General features: G+C 40.6%; 1 pseudogene; it reads left to right on the top strand.

Moving 5' to 3' along the window:
• LOC107539209 (protein FAM114A2 pseudogene) overlaps positions 1-13,282 on the top strand; it is a 95,706-nt pseudogene extending 82,424 nt beyond the window's left edge.
• The last annotated feature ends 4,118 nt before the right edge of the window (positions 13,283-17,400 follow it).

Genomic DNA, 17,400 nt, shown 5'->3' with positions numbered 1-17,400 from the left:
ATTTACCACTTGTGCTGCAAATACACACTGAGAGATAAGACTGAAGAATAAAAACCCAGGCAAAATTACCATGCGTAAAAAGAAAACAAACATCTCCAATAAGCCAGAAATGTAACATAAGTGCTGAGTAGTGATCAGGGCTATGACTTGGGAGAGAACAAAACTAGAGGTCGTTATAATATCTGATTCTGGATAAAGGCTCTGAGTGAAGACACATGGAGGCAACTCATAAAAGATGGGTAAGCAAAGCAATGAAACAGACAGAAAATAAATGAATTAAATTAATAAACAAACTAAATGCAATGAATTAACACAAATTGTAAATCATATGAAGCAAAGTAAGGCTAAGAAAGACATCCAATCTATGTGTAACATGTTTATTTCAGATACAATTCATTCATGGAATAAGTACAGAGTATTTTATATAAATACTTGTAAAATGCATGAAAAATAGTAAAAACCAAAAACATAAATTTTGGTAAAATTAACAGCAATATAAGAGTAATTGGTATGAAAAAAAACTAAACCTAAAAATCTTGGAAATAAAAGTTCTACTTATTAATAAAATGTCACCAGTATAACCACAGTCTCTTGAAAAATTGCTAAAGTGGAAGATACTGAAAGATTCACCGAGGAATAATAGTTTCAAGTGTCTCCAGCATATATATCTTCAAATAGTCTCTTTGCAGAGGAAATTGAGAAAGTGGCTGAGTTTTTAATTTGGGATTCCTAGCATAGAGCGGGGTAAAGATAAGCTCACATCTAGACACAGCACAGTGAGCTGTGCAACATAAGGAATAAAGAAAAATTAATTTTTAAATCAGCAAAAATAAAAATATTCTGCCATAAAATAATTATGAACAGTACATAATTTGATCAGCAAAAGTGCTAAATGATTCTAAAAGATAATGAAATAATATTTCCTCAATGCTTTGGAAAAGCAACTGTCAGCCCAAAAAATTATAACCTGCCAAACTATCATTTAAGTATGAAACTAAGTAAATGCATTTTTTAATATTTCAAGAGACAATGTTGTCAGATGAGTATTGACACTTAAAAATTTTTCTAATGAGAAAATTTCATCTTGGTGAAATAAGAAACCAGAAAGAATGTATAGGACAAAAGGTAATATAAAATAATAAAAGGTGCTGATAAAAACATTTAACTATTGACTACAAGACAACTTTTTAAATGTTTTGAAACAGTCTAAATTTCAAAGCAATGACTACATGATGCTGGAATATACATACGATAGGCAATGGGTGGTCAGAGTGCACCGAGGGCCTTGCTGGGTTTAGGATAAGACAGCTCTGCAGAATAAATTCAGATTTAATGGAAATGAGCATCACTTCCATGGGGTAAATTTAGAGAATTACAGAATATGCACATAGTCTATCTAAGTCAGGACAGAAAGGGTGAAAGGGAGGGAAGGAGAAAGGAAACGAAGGAAGGAAAGGGAGCGAAGTAACAGAAAACCCGTCACACTCACGGACGTCAGCCCGCGAGGCTGAAGAGGAAAGGAGACTAACGACACGGGGAAACAACAAAAATGTATAATCTAGAAAATAAGTCTAAATAGTCCCTAAATATGACACAAGTACTCAGATTGTATTTTTTAAATCAAACTATATGCTGCTTTATAACAAGGTGTATCTAAAGAAGACTATATATTAAGATTCAGGACAAAGTAGTACAAACAGATATGGCACAAAGACATGAAATATAATGAACAAAATATAATTAAGGGAAAAAGCAATAAAGAAAAAGCTTCATAATTATTACAAAAATATAAAATTATAATAATTGTATACTAATACAAATAAGCACAATACAATATTTATAATCTAAAATAATAAATATCTATAATTCATACAAATATAAAAGTATAAAAATATTATAAAAATAATGAAAATAATAACCCACTAGGAACACATAATAATGATTGTATAATATATAACAATAATGCACTTGTAAGGAGATAAATTAATGACACAAATAACTGAAGAAAATTACAGAAAGTTTTCAAACTTTGAACTTGAAGATTTTAATATGCATACTTATATGAGGGTAAATGTAGCAGACTAATAAATTTAGTAAGAATAAGAAAACTTTAAATAAGTACTCAAAGTCTCATTAAATAAAAAAAATTGCTATCCTACCAATAAAGAGCTTGAATCAAAATTAAATTCAATAAAGCATCAACAATAAAATTGTAGCTAAAAATCACAGCAAATTTCCAAACACACTGTAGAAACCCTACTTTAGAAATTTTGAACATGCAATCCTAAATGATTATAGATTGAAGAGGCAATCTCTAGAAAAATTACGTAATAACAGTGAAATATATCATATATTAAAACTTAGAGAATGCAGAGCGAATAATAACTAAAAGTAAATTTATACCTTTGAGAGAAAATTTTAAAAGAAACACTGAAGTAACTGAAAATAATCTAGAAACATGAGAGAAAGAGAGAGAAGAGGTGGAGGGGAGTAGGAGGGGTGCTGAGAGAGGGAGGGAAGAGGGAAGAGAGAGAGATGGGAAAGGGGAAGGGGAAGAGGGAACTAGAGGAACGTTACTAAAATATGAAGTCAATCACAATCTCTCCTTCAGAAATTCACCACTTCTAGTTTTGTTTTTAAATGATTTTTATCTAACTAAGGAATTAATTTTTATACTTATTATAAATTATTCTAGGGAATAGAAGAATATGTGAATTTAATTAATTTATTTCACAACAATAATTTATGTCAAAAGCTAAACAATATATATAAATATTTTAAGTTTAAAAAAAACAACTAGCACATCAATTCCAACCATAAAAAAAAAAAAAAAAAAATGAACCATGGCTAAAAGGGTACTTGAAAGAAAGTCAAATATATTTCAACATTAGAAAATTTTGTCAACATAGCACACCAACTATATGATCATCATAGTAGATTCAGAAACATATTTAAGAAAAATCACTGATTACGAAATAAATAAGACTAAGCAAATTTCCTTAATTTCGTAACCAATTGCAAATATCACTTCATTGGGAAAACTTTATAGACACATGACCATAGAAATTAATAACCAGGTAATGATTCTTCCCTCTCCATGTCCACCAATTTCATATACATTATTATCATAGCCAAGGCAGTATCACAAGCAAAATAAGAGTTTTACAAAATACAAAGAAATTGATAAAAGTTTTTATATATTGGCAGAAAATATGTCTTCAAAGACAATCTAAAATGTTATACAAAAGTGTTGAGCCAATAGAAATTTAAGAAAAAACCTTGATTAAAAGATGAACAGCCTGGCTGGCATGGCTCAGCCTCAGAGCATCAGTCTATGACCTAGGAGACCGCAGGTCGATTCCCCGTCAGAGCACAGGCCTGGGGTGCGGGCTCGATCCCAGCAGGGGGCGTGCAGGAGGCAGCCGATCAATGACTCTCATCACTGAAGTTTCTCTCTCTCTCTCTCCCCCTCCCTTCTTCTCTCTGAAATCAATAAAGACATAAGAAAATTAAAATCTAAAACTTGATATAATTTCTGTGTATGCATAATAACTAAAGAGAAATGATCAAACTCAGAGAAACAAAATAAAGTAATACATAAATTCTCTGATTTTGCCCAATAATACTTATTAGAATTAAACTTATTTTTTCAACATCACTAAAAGACAAAACTAAGACATGAATAAATGGAGAGAGATATATCCCATTCATGAATTGGGAAACTTAGTTTTGTTTAAAGGCCATTTTGCCTCAAATATTTTCATAAATTAAAGATATTTCATCAAAATTTCATGTTTCATTAATGGAAACTCTCAAGCTAATTTTATAATTGAATAAAAGGACCCAAAGCCAAGAATTGTTAAAATAAGTTGAAAAAAACAAATGTAAAAATTGTCTTATCAAATATTTAAGTTTTAGAAGAAAATATAAAATATATTTTGTCAGTGTCAGAAGGATTTCTTCTATTTTTTAGCTCTAAATATTTTTTATTGAATTTGTTGGGGTGACATTGGTTAATAAAATTATATAGGTTTCGAGTGTACATTCTACAATACATCATCTGTATATTGCATTTTTACCACCGCAAGTCAAATCTTCTTCCAGCACCATTTACTCCCTCTTTACCCTCTTCTGCTGCCCCTCTTCACTCTGATAATCACCGTGATGTTGTCTGTGTCCATGAGTCTTTCTTTTTTTCCTCTGTTTAATCCCTTCACTCTTCTTACCCAGCCCCTAACCGCCTCCCCTCTGACAGCTGTCAGTCTGTTCCCTGTAAATGACATAAACGCATATTGTACAAATGATAAACTTTAGTTCACCAATAGTTACTAAAACAAAAGAGAATGACAAAACACTGAAAGCGAAAAAGCATTTTTAAGTCATTTAAAAATGATGAAGGATTTGTATGCATAATTTTAAGAAAATCAACATACTAAAAAGTAAAAGACAAAATACCCTTTAGAAAATGGGAGAAGTATATAAATTGGCAACTAATAAAAGTGGATGTCCAAGTGACCAAGAAACATGAATAAATGATCTCTATATAATCAATGGACTACATTTTCATGTTTATTGCTTTGAACGTAATTAAAAATCTGGCAATCTCAAGTATTTTGGTAAGGGGAGAAATGGAAAACCTTATGCCTGGATAGTGAAAGTAATTAATTCAGTTGTAATTAGCTAGTTATCAATCAAAGGAAAGGAGCAAAAGGGAGACCAGACATTATAAGTAAGTCCATTTGGTCAGTTTCACCAGGAAGTTGCAATTTTACACTCCCCGGGGAACCATCTCTTCATTCCCTGAAAAGCAGTGGGGGAAGGGGGTCCAATGAAGGGGAGATGGATGCATGAGCGGCAAAATTGAGATGACATAAGGACAGTGCCTCTCAGTCAAACCTGGAAACAGCTCATTGGTCAGAGGGGGTGGGGCCCTTGCAAGCCCACAAAAATTTGGACATACATAATACCCAACAAAGGAGCTTGCTTTCTTGGCTCTTGGGGCTCTCTTGCATTCACATGTGTTCCTAGAGGCAGACCCCACATGCAATGGACTAATCGACTGCAGCTGGAAACACAAACTAAGCTAGCCTGATGCTGAACTGGACTGTGCCCAACATGGAAAGGAAACTCTGGGCAAAGGCTTTCATTCTAGCTCTGCTGAAGGAAAAATGGGGCTCCTTCCTTGGCAGGGCAAAGGGAAACGGGATCTTGGAAACTCAAAGATGTAACTGCATGCAAAAAATGCCACTCATTCCCCCATGTGAGTCTCAGAAAATTCTTTTTCTCTTGACATCGCAAGAAGCCCACTTCCACCAACAACTGGTAGGGACAAGGAGTGCTCCCAACAGACAACAGATGGCCCCCTCTGTGAAGGAAACACCGGGGAAAGAATAACTTGTGGAGATTGTGGAAAGCATTCCTTCTCTGCTCCTTCCCTACAGAGGGGCTCCCAGCCTCCAAGACTGAAATCCTGACCGGGACTGTGGTGAGATGAAACCCCTCTCCCTAGTCTGGGAACTATATAATTCATCCCTCTCTCTGCTAAGGCCTGTGTTTCTGCAAGCTGTCTCCTCTCTGTTGCCACCCTGTGAACTCAGACCGCTGCTTGGGAACACCCAGGCTTTCACCAAAACGGGCCCCATGCTTGGGTCCCTGGAGGGCAATGGGCGGATGGGTGCCAGAGGAACACAGAACAGGGTGAGCTGGCAAGCCCCCTCTGCTGCCTTGGAATTTACGCCTGCCCTGCGAAACCCCAAGTGTGCCCAGCCCAGGGGAGCTGTAAGCGCACAGCTCGGCCTCGTTCCCGTGTCACCTCACCTGCCGCCGCCCCTCCGCTCTGACAGTGTGAGCTGAAGCGGGCTGCCACAGGAGAGGCCTCTGTAGCTGGCCCCAGACATGCGGGGCCAGGGAAGGAAAAGGGGAACAGGCATGCACTCATGTTGCTTGGATTTTACTACAGGCACACAAGCCCCCCACAGTGCCCCCTGCTTGCTTAAGCCCCAGGAGAGAAAGCCGGTGGCCGTCCACTCCCCCAGCCTGGGGCTTAGGGCTGGCTGGCAGCCCAGCAGTTTGTGGCCTGCATTCAAAGCTTCATCCCTGCCTCTACCCCCACAGCATGGGCCTGCTACTGAGAGACGCAGCTGAAAAATTTCCTCTTTTCCAGCAGTCCCGGGAACCCCCAGCCCTGCAGGCTTAGGGCACATGGTTCAGAACCCTCGGCTGTGAGCCAGAGAAGCAGGGGGTGCCCATTATCTCCCAGGCCTAGGGTGAGTTCCCCTGGCAACGTCTCATCGTTAGGGCAGCAGGAGTGAAAGTTGCTTGGGAGTTTCCCCTTCCATGGCAACCTTGATAAATTTTAGCTTCTATTGGAAATGCAACTGCTGTGTATTTTGGCTCATGCAAACACTGCTACTTGTCATTAATGTTTCTACCACAGGTATAACTAACAGAGAAAAGCCTCAAATGTATAGGTGCTCAGAAAAATGAAAGGCTTTTATTAAGTAATCGTGAGACTGCTAACAGAATTTAACCCCAGGGCCTGGGTGTTAAATCTCTGTCCAGTCAAGTTTACAGGGAATGTTCTCTCCCTCTTAAAGGAGGCTGTCTCATTCTGCCAAGCCTCCTAAGGGGCTGAGGCTGTTAGGAATATAAGAGACAGCAATAAATTTCTAGCTTACCCATGAGAGGCCAAATAAAAGCCAGAATTTTTCTACCCAAGACAGTAAAGGGTGGAAACCTCCTGTAAGGTCAGAGGCCATCCGAATCACCCTTGCGGAGTTAAATAAACCCAACTAAACAGTGCCTGGTCAACACTGTCTGTTGGTAAGGCCCCACACTTGGAAACTGGTATTACTACTTTGGGAAGGGCAAGACTGGCAGTGAGAGGTCATGTGCTAATCCTAGGCTCTGGCAACAGGACAATGTAGCTAGGAAAATGTTGGGGATGCTCATATTTTTCCTCAGCCACCAAATATCTCCCTCTTTTAAGAGGATTAAATGTTCATCTCCCTCTCAAGAGGATGGAAGGTTTTTGGCTTTTCTACCCAAAGTCAATAGGTAATACAATCTGCATTCACAGTGCCTTGAGAGTGCATACTCTGGCAAGGAATTTTACTCTGGGTTTGTCAAGGGAAAGACTGTCTGTCTTTAAACTGCTAATTCCTGGTCTCCAAGAACTCTTATCTGAAGAGTCAGTGTGTCTGCCAGCAAAAAGCCTATGTTTCTAAAAATTATGAAATATGTCTTCCAGTCTAGGAAATACTAATCGCTTACTTTTAGTTTTTTCTCCTTACCTTAGCCCTCCAGAATTTGGCAATTCTTAATGAGTGAGTCATGTCAATAGGTTTCTGTGCATAAATTAAATAAGACCAGTTTCAAATGGTGTGGTTTTATTGACCAAGATTTTGACTGGAAAGCTATGTGTGTGAGAGAGAGATGTCTGGACTCTGGATGTCACCAGAAATCCTTAAGGAATTAAGATTGACTCTCAAAGATTATCAGAGCCCACTGCAGTAGTGGGCTGGAACCTTGCTTGGTCACATGGCTGGTGGCAATCCTTCTTGGTAAAGAATGAAGGTACCTTCCCTGAAAGATGACAAGAAAGGAGCCTCAAGACATCTTTGGGGACCACAGGACTTGAGGAATTTACCCAAACCTACAGATATTGCAAGCAAACCCTCTTGGAAACTGTGTGTCTTGGCTTCTTTGCCCTGAGGTGCTGACTATAGCTCAATCTATAGATTCTTTATAAAAATTCCAACAAAGCAAATTTGGAAAAGCCTGTATGATCTATTTGATCTACTGCTATTATTGTTTTTATGCAAATAATCAGGCTAAATTAAAGCTGGATTTAATGCACTCTCTTTGAAAATGAGGATAATCTTAGGGCGAAAACTTATGTTTCAATGGAAATCACCATGTGCAATTATGGATATTGGACTACAGTACAGTTAACTGTCACCAAAGTTTTATTTTTAAGGCTGTGTCTGTATATGCCATACAGGTCTCAGTACTTGTGACATCACTGGAGATGTTCTAACTGCAGACAATCTATCAGATTGTCACTGTGCTTTCATTCCAGCAAAAGCCTTGCATCTGGAAGTCTTCTCAACCGGTTTATGTTTTGGTTGGTTCATTAACCTTTATGTTTTGTGTTCTTCCTTCTCTTTTCATAGAATATATGCCTATGTCCCTATTTACCTGATTATTTATGCACAAGGTATAAACCTCACTTTAGAAGCCATCTTCATTACCGTATCCTACAATGAGACTCAATGGTTTGTACTTATGGTTGAGTCAATGAAACATGGACAGCCTATCACCTTTACTTGAAACTGCTTTCCCTTTTCTGCCTTAATGATTTAGACAGAAAAAGCCCACAGTTTCTCAAGGGGGAAATCTTAGAATATTTCCCTTAGCTTAATTTGAGTTAAGAATCATAGACAGAGGGGCTTCAGACAGGTACAGCACACCTGTCTTGAGGGAAGCCACTCCTCCAACTTAATCTGGGACACTGTAAACTTAATCTTTCCCTTTATGATAAGGGTTTTTACATCTCACCAGACCTTAAGTTGCTATAGGTCTCCTCACTTTTGAATTTTGCCTTTTAACTTTATTGTTAAATTTCTCACTTCTAGAATACAACAAGGATGCCTGCTTGTCCAATGCACCATCCTCTGGACACTGTCTATGTTGCCTCCCAGGGACACCAAACTGACCTGGTCTTCGCAGAATCTCTCTTCCCTGCAAGAAAAAATCCCTTTCCCTTTTATACCTCCTTCCTCTGTCAGGTAGGGAAAGCCTCTGACGCTTGGTATAGTCAGGGCTATGCCTCTCTGACAGCATTAAGCAGTTATAAGAAGATGTAGACCTTTATTCATTTACCCATTTTTAAGCTACAAAGAGTCTTGTTTTATCTAAAGAGAGGATTAATACCATTGTAATTAGCTAGTTATTAACTATAGGATAGGACTAAAAGGGAGACCAGACATTGAAAGCATGGCTATTTGGGCAGCTTCATCAGGAAGCTGAAGCTTTACACTCCCCAGGGAACCACCGATCCATTCCCTGAAAATCACTGGGGGAAGGGGTCCAACAAAGGGGAGATGGACACATGAGCAATAAAGTCTGGATGACTTAGGGAAGGTGTCTTTTAGTCAAACCTGGGGATAGAGATCATTGGTCAGATGAGGTGGGGCCATGGCAAGCCCATGAAAATTTGGGAATACATAGGAAATCCCAGACAGAGGAGTTTGCTTTCTTGGCTCTTGTGACTCTATTTCATTTACCTGTTTTCCTAGAGGCCACATAGCCTATGGCCATGCAGAATCCACAAACTGGACTGATGGACTGCAACTAGAAACATAAACTAAGCTAGTCTGATGCTGGATTGGACTGTGCCCCAACATGGAAAGGAAACTCTAGCAATGGCTTTAACCCTAGCTCTGCTAAAAGTAAAATGGGACTTCTTCCTTGGCAGGACAAAGGGAAATGGGACCTTGGAAACTCAAGAATGTAACTCCATGAAATTTAAAGTATCTAGCAAAGTTAAAGATCTGCATTCCTTTAGATCCAGCAATCTCAATACTTATTTTTATATACTGTTAAAAAATAACATATATAAAGAAAAGCTTGCAATAATTGCCTTGACTTGATTTGTAATAGTGAAAATTGAAAACTATCTAAATGTTCTTCAATAAAAATAGGCAAACAAATTTCTGAAATAAAGCAATGGAATGCAGAACAGCTATTAAAATACAGTATATATATACATATATAAATGCACACTTACATATTATGTTACATATCAATTCTGTATGTTTGTAAGATGTATATAATTAGCAAAATAAGCAAGTAGCAAAATGAATACATCATATTTATAACATGGTTTAAAAATATGTAAAATAATGTTATATATTGTTCATAAATACTGTGGTAATATTGCAAATATTCACATAAAAATGACAATCACATAATTTAGGTTTCACCAAGAAAGGACAATGGGAAGTAGAATTAAAATAGAGTGCACAAGGGGCTTTGACTGTATCTGTATTGTAGAATTTATTTAAAAAATCTGAAAAGAATCCGCCAACATGAGAAGATTTATAAGACTGGACAGTGGATATGTAAATTTTGTATGTTATTCTCTATAAGCTATTTTGTATTTGAAAAAGCAATTACATAGCAGTGTCTGGAAGATCAGTTGCTGGAACACCATGGAAACCACGCCTCGCCATTGTTAGAGCAGAGGAGGCCTCACGAAGCCGGGCAGCTGGCACAACGGCAGCCCCTGCAGACAAAGGAATTTCTCATCCGAGAGAAGCACTGCTTTGTCCAGCATGCCATGTGCACAGGTTAAATTACACATTTAATGGGGCTATTTCAGATCACACAGTATTTCTATTTAATGGTTGTGTATATGTTTTTCCAAAGCTTTAGAGCTGCTTCATTTTTAGTTTTTCGTAGTACCAAAACTTTCACTGATACAACATACCTCACTTTATTGAAGCTTCTTGTTTAGATTCCTTCATTCCCCAGAGACTGTTAGCTCCAAGAATGAAGCTGTGTTTTCACTGTGCTACTTCAAAGACTACTAGCGTTCCTAAAGCATAATGGAGGTGTTTTGAAAAATAAATAAGAATAAATAAGAATGAAAAGAAAGGAAGGAAAAAGGAGTGGGGAGCAGAGAAGGAGGAGACAGAGGGGTGGGGAGAGAGATGGGAGGGGAGAAAGTGAGGAGGGCCAGTTTGCCGCCCAAAATACTACATTTGGGAAACTGATTATTTTAAGCTGGTTATTTATAAGAAACAAAAGATTCAGGAAAAGCTTCTGATCCTCTCCTTTGCCTGTCCAAAGGAATTCAGATGGAAAAACCTGCTTCAGGAAGCAACCTTAGCATATTCACCTTGGCATGTGTGAGCTAAGTGTGACAAGCAGGGGGGATCCAGCACGTCTGTTCGTTGGATTGCCCTGTGTCCCATTGTTTCTGGGTGGCCCAGCAAGAATGTGTTTACCCCGCGTTTGCTCTTTCTCATTTACCCGTGAATTGCCTTCTTTCCCTTTGAAATCGCACCCCCCTGACTTTGTCTCCTTTGTCCAGATTGGTATTTAAGCCTCAATTGCCCAACGTGTCTTGGGGCCTCATATTCTTGTGGAACCCCCGCATGCACATATGTAATAAAGTCGGTCATTCTCTCCTGTTAATCCATTATATGTTAATTTGATTGTGAGTCCAACCATAAGAAATTAGAAAAGTGGGAGAAAGTTTCCTTCTCTACAGAAGAAGTAGAGGGAAAACTTAAGTGAGTTTATAATTGAGCAGCAAATATGGTATTATCCTGGTTTATGCAGGTCAATAGTCATAGAAAGTATAGATATTAAGCCCAAGGTTTTAACTCAGGTCCAAGGACTCATGGCATGATATTTTACTTCAACTTATCAAAGAGGCAACATTTTTATTCTCATGGAGGAAATTTTGTCATAACTTTTTCCAAATGTAATTATTGCAAATATTTTGCCTCTGCTTTTGTACTTAAACTTCTATACTAAAACCTGATTTTATACCATTATTTTTGTGAAATTACTGTTAATCAAGTAGTTACAGTGCTGGATTGTTCTAGAAGTAGAGTGGGATAGTTGAATCATTGTAATTATATGCATGATTCTAACTAATTTTGCACAGTGTATAGAATAGAGATACTTTCTTCCATAAGTTACCAGTTGGCTTCCTGGGTAGTAGGAGTGACTCATGGGCAGCTGTGGTGGTGGCTATAATCTAATCATGTCTAGTGATAACTAAAACAACCCACATCCTTGAAGATGGGAACTCTGAGCCAGTCAAGAATCCTGAGTCTGTTGATCAAAGTATCACGTCACGGGGTAAACCAGAACCAGTAGGTTCTACTGGGAAAAACCAGAGCCCAAACCTTCCGGTGACCAAAAGACAGAAGTTCTTCCTGTTCAGCATCACAGGTTGCCTGCAGAGACTGTTTCTGCAGATGTACCCCAGACCCCATGGGCTACTAGGCCCCTGGGGCAAGAGCTTATTTTCCTCAGCCTCAGGTACAGTAGCCACAGCAGGACAAGGTATTTCAAGTCATTGAGAAAGAAGGAGGAGACTGCCCTGGGACTCATTAGGCCCAGAGAAATCTCAACTGAGTTCAGGGTGCAACAGGAGAGGCAAATGCCAAAAAGAATGAAAACTCCTCCCCAGTGACTGGACCATTTCGCATATTCTCCGCCATCTACTGCTGTTCAGAGCACAGAAAAGATCGCTGTCAGTGGGGGTTAGATGCCTCAGGATTAACTGGGAAAAGGACAATGGGTGTAATAGCAGGAGGGAGTCCTGGGCTTAAAGGAACCAAGGGTCTGATGAACAGGGATTCTACACCATCTCAGGTTTTATGAGAGGCGAAGTAGAAAGAGCAGCAGTGGGCCACCAATGAGGTTACTATGGAAACAGACAAGAAAACTCATTATGGGCTATTCTTTGATGAATTTAAAAGCTTTTTTCATCTAGCAGCTCTGGAGATGGTTTCCCGAGTATGTGAAGTAAAGATGAAATATTAATTCTCTAAGTGGAGAAAAATTAGAGACTCTTAAACTTGAATTGGAAACTGAAAGAAGCATTTTCCCTACCAGAGTTCTCTGAAGAAGGGAAGAAAAAGACAAAAGGAGATGAAGCCTTTACTAAAGAGATAGCAGAGCTATTTTCCCAGCTACACGTCTCCTCCAAACCAGAGAAACTTGCCAGGGCAAGAAATACAGCCTATGAGTGGGTCAGGACATCTCTGGAGAAGCCATTAAGAAAATAAAGAAGGAGAAAAACAGTTGGAAGGAGAAAAAACTGAGCAAATCAATAAAAATTCGATAGAGGATATCCATGCATTTGCAACCCAGAGCCTGGCAGAACCGCCCGCCTCCTCAAGTGAACTGTTTCCCCCAACAGCAGCGCTGTCTGCGGCTGGAAGCAGGAAGCCGCAGCTATGGAAAGAAGCAGAACCTTTCTCCAGATGACAGCTGGTGCCTAAAGAGCCGTCCTCGCTGTCTAAAGAGTTTACCACCCGCCCAGCAGCTGCCGGAGTCAAAGAAGAGGCAGCCGTCCTTAATCCATTAATTACAGAGGTACTTCCAGGGCCTCAAGCAGCGCGTTCTAAGTTCAGGGTGCCTTTCAGCTCCTCCTGCCGGTGCTGGGTGCCTGGGTCATTGAGAGCAAGGCTGAATTACTCGGGGCATGAGCTGCAGGGCCAGAGGCCTTTGCGAGAACACTGAGGAACAAAGGAGATCGACCTAAGGCTTGCGGTGGCCAAGAAATGCACTGTGTTCGGGGCGCCCTTCCAAAGGTGAGGGAGCAGGCTTATTTAGTATTTAGACATTCAGGCAGGAGAGCAGTTTCATAGGAGGTTTGCTGCCTTCACTGCTTGGTTGAAGTATTCAGGTTCTCTACACTGCTCCTCCTAGTTGTTATAATTAATAAATTATTTGAAAAGAAACTTTTTAAAGAAAGTTCAGGTACAATGGCTCTAGATAAAGGTTAGTGGGACACTCAGGCAAAAATATCGGCCTTTGCTTAGATGATGCAAAACACTTACAATGTTGTCATGCATGTGATTTTGCAACCCGTGGATATAATTGGTTGCTAAGCAAGGGAAAAAGCACTTAATATTCTAGAATTCAGGTCCTAGATCTATTAATGCCACACACTTTCTTCTTTAAAATATCCATGGCAGTAAGACACTGATTATATATAAGCTCTGTAATGATTACCCTTTTTTACACGAATTCTTGAAATTGGTTAGAAAGTTTCATCTGCTCTGTAATTCTCAGAAGATATTTGGCATTGAGGAGAAACTTAGAGAATATATTTGTAGCTGCACAAATTAACTATAGCAATGTGCTCTTTGGCTTCAAATTGCTCTCCTACCCCAAGATGACAAGCCTCAAGTTGTAGTTGACCTCCACTCAACTGGATTCAAGGTCAATAAGTGCCATTTAGAGAAACAGTTTCATGTTTGCAGACATACTGAGTCTCTCCAGGGTGTTTTTCATGCACATCCCATGTAGTGTGGAAGCACTTTTAGTAATGGGGTTTTGTTTGAATATCATTGAAGAAGACTGTTAATTTCCACAGGAATATGTTCATTTATAATAGGATTTAACCTGTAAGGTACAGTACCCTTTTCCTCAATCTTTTTATTTTAATGTACTCTTCAACATGTTTATAAATATAACTTTATAATTTAGATCTTCAGCCTTCTTTCTGCTCTCTTCCACAATTTGAGACTAAAAGGGTATCATCTTGCTAAAAGTTACTTTTAAAAAAGTTCTTCAACTTCATTGTTTTTAATGATTCAGGTAACTTTTTTGAGTTCTACCACTCATCTTCTAAAATCTTTAAATAAAATGTAATCATTGTTTGAAAATAAGTAAATTAATTAATAATAAATTACCAGTTGAAGCCAGTTAGTACGTGCTTTCTACTCTATATAAATTGTCTCATTTAGTATACAAAATCTAGAGGAAGAGGTACTGTTTTGTCATTTTCTAAATAAAAAATTAAACAAAAAAATGCTGAAAATCTGTCTGGTCTGAAAAGCGCAGTTAGCATTAAATCACTGGTTAACACCAGAGGCCACATTCTCAATATGTGTTCTATTGTTTCTGAAAAAATATTTTAGGTAAAAGAACAAAAACAAAATGTTTGCAGACTGGCACATTTTTGACATACTGTTGTATTTTTATCATCGCAGGTTAAAATTATAACTTTACTGATTGGTCCTAATTGTATTCACTCACTCACTCACGTGTTTCAAGTGTCCCTGCTGCATTCCATGGACTGTGACAGTTGCTGACAAAACAACCAGGAAAAGACAAAGCCAATCAACACCGTGAAAGTTAAACATTGAAACATGATTATTTACCACAGGAAATATAACAGTTGTTTATTTTATTTCAAAAGTCTGTTTATTAAAAATGTACATTGGAAATAAATTGTTCGTTACCAGCAAACGTTTCCTTCTCCCCTTTAATCCTCTCGGCGTCACCAGTTCCCAATTCCGAGGCGCGTGCCGGCCCCTCTCGGGGGGGGGGGGGGGGGGGGGGGGCGCAGCCTCAGCCTCAGCCTCAGCGACGGGCCCAGCCCTCCGGGGAAGAGCCTTCCTCTCCATCTCATCCGTCAGCCGGGGATCTCTGAACTATTTGTTCAGGGCCTGCTGGGCAAAGGCCGAAGGACTGGGCAGTAGACTTAGTTGCCTTTAGGAAACATAGTTTAGTGAAAGTGCTCAGGCGCCCGCGGCATCAGCGCGGCACATGGGTGATTAGCCCCAACTGGCATCAGGCGGGAGCGCGCGAGGCGGGGCGCTCGGCGGAGCCACAGCGCCCTCGCTCCCAGCCCGGGGCTGGGCTGACAGCTGAAGCACTGCACAGCCGGCGCGGGAAAGGAAGAGAAGCATAGCCGATGGGCATATTCCAAGTAAGGAGAACTGAAGAAACATGGCAGAGACTGGTAAGAGAGGGTGGGCATGGAAAGGAGGGTGCCCCTGAAGCCAGGGCTCGGCTGCAAGGCTGAGGGCTGGGGGCTGCAAAGCCCCCTCCCCTTGGGAGCGCGGCCTGGCATCCGCACGCTGGGATCGCAAGCCTGAAGCGGAGGAGAGGGGCGGGGGAGCCCGGGCAGGGCGGGCAGAGGGGCCCGGGAACGGTGTGCGGGCGAGGAGGGGGCTGCACCTCGGGCGAGACAATGAGCCCGAGGGCTGCAGGGGGCGGGAGGGTCTCACCCCAGGCGCTGCCCGCGGGAAAGGCTGCCCCGCAGGGTGTGGCTTCCGGGTAGAAAGGGGCCAGAGCGCTGCGCTCAGCAGTGACCGCAGGGCCCCTCTGCTTCCCCGTAAGTACTGTGTAGAACCTCAGACAGCATTTGAACTGTGGGGCGCAGGGAAGGGGAAGGGAGCCCTCCGCTGCCAGAGAGGGGACAGACTGGGGGGGGGCGTGAATTGGGGGCTTTTGACCTTCCCCGAAGAGAGCTGGGATAGCTTGCACAGAGCTGCCCCAACTTTACTGGGGTCAGCTATGTGGGCTGATTTTGTAGTCCCTCCTGCTTGGCTCCAAGGAGCAAGGGTGCCAGATCTTCACAGCGCAGGCTCTCTGTCCCTTTGTTACTTTATATGTTTTTGATTACTGAACAGGCATCCACCTTTCTGGCTTGCATTTGGGGAGACAGACCAGCAAAAGCTGGGATTTGTGTCTGCAGTGTGAAGAGTTTGAACTCAGCGCCCTGTGAGATCAGCCAGCCAGAACTGGGAAAGGAGGGGCAGAGCATGCCTACCTCTCCTGCAGGCGAGGAACGTGACCCCCAACAGGAAAGGGGCTGGTTCAGCTCCCTGGAGCCCCAGATACCCCCCACTGGGCACAGCTCCAAGGCGGAAAGGAGGCAGCTCATAAGATGACAATACAAGAGTAAGACTCTCAGGAACTATTGTTTGGGAACCAGAGAAAATGCTTAAAACCCCTTCTGAGGGCTGGGCAGGCAATGTGGGCATTGGAGTCTCTTTTGATTCATCCCACTGAGCCCAGGCCACTGAAACGGCCCACACAGAAAAGGGAAAAGACTGAATGCAATCTGAACGTGCAGCAGGCCATTGTATGGGGAACTAGAATTGGAGGACAGGGTAAGGACTGAGGAGCTGGCTATGGAGCAGACTGACTTCCCCACAGTGAATGCCTGATAGGGAAACCTCTAAGTAAGGGATACAATCAATATCCTGAGCTACACTAGCTGGCCTGCACCCTAAGGATTCTCTTCAGAAGATGCTGGAGTAATACCAGGCAACCACAAGCAGACAGCTGGAAGTGGTTCACAGGGAGCCTCAGACCAACCAGCTACATAAGGACACCAGAGCCAAACCTAGACAGCCCCTGACATTGGCTGACATAAAAGTACCTCCCAGGAGACCCAAAATCAACATACAAAACAGTGAGCCTCAGACAACATAAGCTGCCCAGATGAATCTCACTTGTTTGTTTTGTTGTTTTTAAAGAAAAAAGCGGGCAAAACATTTTTTTTTTAATTTTTAATTTAAAAAATATTTTTATAATTTTTTAACCTTTATGTGTTTAATTAATTTTTGTTTGGGGTTCATTTTATCTTGCTTTGCTTCTTTTGTTTGTTGTGGTTCTGTTATCAAGATTTTCTTGATAGTCTCTGCTTTATTGATGGGATATTATTATTACAATCATTGTTTATTGCCTTTCCCTCATTTCTTCCATATCTCTTATTAACCTCCTTCCCTGGCCTTGTTTTACCCCCCGCGCCCCTTCTTGTTGCATTGGCATAATTTTTTTCCCACCTTTCATTCTGTCTTCCTGTTTTTTGTTGCTGTTTTGTTTTTCTTTAACCACTTTCCTATTCCA

Source organism: Miniopterus natalensis, chromosome 6, assembly GCF_054644295.1.
Source record: "Miniopterus natalensis isolate mMinNat1 chromosome 6, mMinNat1.hap1, whole genome shotgun sequence".
In the NCBI taxonomy this organism is placed as follows: Eukaryota; Metazoa; Chordata; class Mammalia; order Chiroptera; family Miniopteridae; genus Miniopterus; species Miniopterus natalensis.
This window is presented reverse-complemented; position numbering and strand designations above follow the sequence as displayed.